Raw genomic sequence first — 2,614 nt, 5'->3', positions numbered from 1 at the left:
GCCAGCCTTCTGGTTAGCAGTCAAGTGCCTTAGGCACTATGCTACCAGAGTTCCTTAATAAACTGTGATTGAGTACAATGTCTGCCACACTAATACTAACTCCACAGCAGCCCCTAACACCTTACACTAGGGTTAAAAAAAATTACATAGGTATATATGTGTGTGTATCAAAGTACAAGAATTGTATTATTTGAAATTAGAAATATTTGTAAAATTTGAGCTATGCTGTGTAGTTAGTGAAAATTTTTCATATACAAGAGAAAAACATATTTTTTCTACATTATGCTAAGTGAAAACTTTTTACTCTGGAAAAAGTACAGTCAACATTCTTTTATTCAGCACATTTACAATAGTTTTAATTTCAAAGCACATGTTTAATCCTAGAGTCTTTGAGGTTGGAAAAGAAAGGAAACATTGAAGATGGTTCGTTCCTCTTGCTTTATTGGACAGCAAATTCCCTTTGAATAGTGTTACCAAAGGCTATTAAAAAGACACTTGTTGTCAAGGTGACTACAAGATTAGAATAGTCTATTTGAGGTGGGTAGAAGTAGAAGGAAAAGGTAAACAGCAACTAACAATATGACTTTTTTCTCAAGCTTAACATACATATTCAGTCAGTCAATGAAGGTATTTGGAGTAAAAATATTATTGATATAAAAGGACAGTAATAGCTTCTCAGGGTTGGCAGCAATCCAAGTGGTACATAATTGAACTACTCCCCCTTCTACAACATCGTCTCCAAATACTCTTTCACCTTCTACTGGATTGCATTCCCTCTCAAGGGAGCCCATTCTTTCTTTGAAAATATCTAACTATAAGAAAGCTTCCCCATTTCACTGTCTTCTTACATACAGGCCCTGCTTCTACACTTTTTAATCCTCTTACCCAGAATCGTTCTTCAAAAGTTTGAGCACAACTACCATGACCTGGTTGGGCCTTTAGTTAGCCAGATGTAACTTCTTTTGCTCTTTTATTCATTCTTCATCTGTATGAAGAAAATCCTTTCTTGATTCTGGTCAGTCATTTGACTATGCTCTAATTAAAGAGTTTGAAGGGAGGTAGTTAGCTGTAGAGAAGATACAGGGCACATCTAAAACTCTGTTGACTTGGACAATGTCTATTTCCCTTTGGGACAGAATAGGAAGACAGATAGAGAGCATAAGAAGTGAAAAGAAAATGAACTGTATCAAAGGATACAGCTATTAGAGCTCTGTTTTACAGGCACACAGCCAAGAACGATAAAACACCCCCATCCAAGCTAATTTTAGCATGTGTAGCCTAAGATTAAGTTGCCCATAAAAACCAAACCAAACCAAACTCACTGCCATGGAGTCAGACCCGACTCATAGCGACCCCTCCTTGGGTTTCCGAGGCAGAATCACTACGGAAGTAGATTGCCCAACCTTCCTTCCATGGAGTGGCTGGTGGGTTTGAACTGCCAGCCTTCTGTTTAGCAGTCAAATGCCTTAGGCATTATCCCCCCAAAACTCCCAGCTTAAAAAAAAAAAAAAAAAAATTCCACTTCTAGAAAAATAATTGAAGAATCAAGGAAATTGTTTGAAAATCTATTCCAATGATTTCTAATTCCCCAAACACGAAGAAGAAAGTTCCAATGTTAGAGTGTTCTTCAATACCAAGTCTTCCAAAGTGTTTTCAAAAGATATATTTATTTTAACAACATTTCATTCTTAGTAAAATAAAAATATCAAGAAGCCAAAAGGAGTCCTTCAAGGTCATTTGCTCAGAAAGTACATCTTAAAGTGAGTGTATGCCATCTTTTTAAGGAAGCTCGAGCAAATGAGCCATCAATTCAGAAAGGCAGCAATGGATGCAATCTCCTGCCCTTGAAGGATTCATAATCATGTGGGGTGATCTATCACATTCATGTTGGTGAAAAACAAAGGACTTTGATTCACACATGCCATGACTGCAAGTTTACCAGCTGTGCAATGTTCAAAAGGACAGGACACAATACATGTGAGCCGAAAGGTTTGGGTCTTTGATTACAGGGTCCCTGAAAAAGTCAAGTTGCTGTCATAATAACAATTATGTAATTATTAGATGAAAGTCTACATGACTCACTGACTAAGGCTCACTGAAGGCACTGGGAGCTGTCACTGGTGATCATATTTTTCTGCCATTGACTCATAAATCCCTTAAGTTATTTTATAGCCCTTCAAAGTCTTCCTTTTAACAGCTTCTCTACAGAGACTTGTTAAAGCATTTGATGAATATAGATCTTGTAAACCACAGATTGTCATTTCTTCAGAGGAGTAGACTTGTCAGGACATACGTTTGTCAATGTTATCTAAGAATTTTTTTTCTCCACAGTTTCCTTTTGTTTAATATTGTTGATATAACAAAAATTATTTTGGAGCTCTTTGATGGGTGTTATGGGTTCTTGGAGACATCATTCATATGTATAAAACAAATCTTCCTTAATGCTAAGGGGATACTACAACAAATAATTCCACTAGGATCGACCTAGGTGGGCTAGACTCTGGATCAGCCTTTTATCTTAAAAAAAAAATAAAATAAAAACAACCTGTAGCTAATGTCATAGTTAATGGCAAAAGACCGAATTCTTACCTAAAATCAAGAACCAGCCTGACCG

The 2,614-nt window shown here is 36.6% G+C and overlaps 1 protein-coding gene across 1 annotated transcript in view; it reads left to right on the top strand.

Annotated features, from left to right (window-relative positions):
* The window catches only part of IL1RAPL1 (interleukin 1 receptor accessory protein like 1), a 1,063,022-nt gene that overhangs the window by 990,948 nt on the left and 69,460 nt on the right, over positions 1 to 2,614 (top strand). The gene's annotated exons all lie outside the window — the stretch shown is intronic.

The sequence above is a fragment of the Orycteropus afer genome, unplaced genomic scaffold (assembly GCF_000298275.1).
Source record: "Orycteropus afer afer isolate SDZICR_OR568_19922 unplaced genomic scaffold, OryAfe1.0 scaffold00434, whole genome shotgun sequence".
Classification (NCBI taxonomy): domain Eukaryota; kingdom Metazoa; phylum Chordata; class Mammalia; order Tubulidentata; family Orycteropodidae; genus Orycteropus; species Orycteropus afer.
The sequence above is the reverse complement of the archived record's forward strand: the minus strand, read 5'-3'. Positions and strand labels throughout refer to the sequence as shown.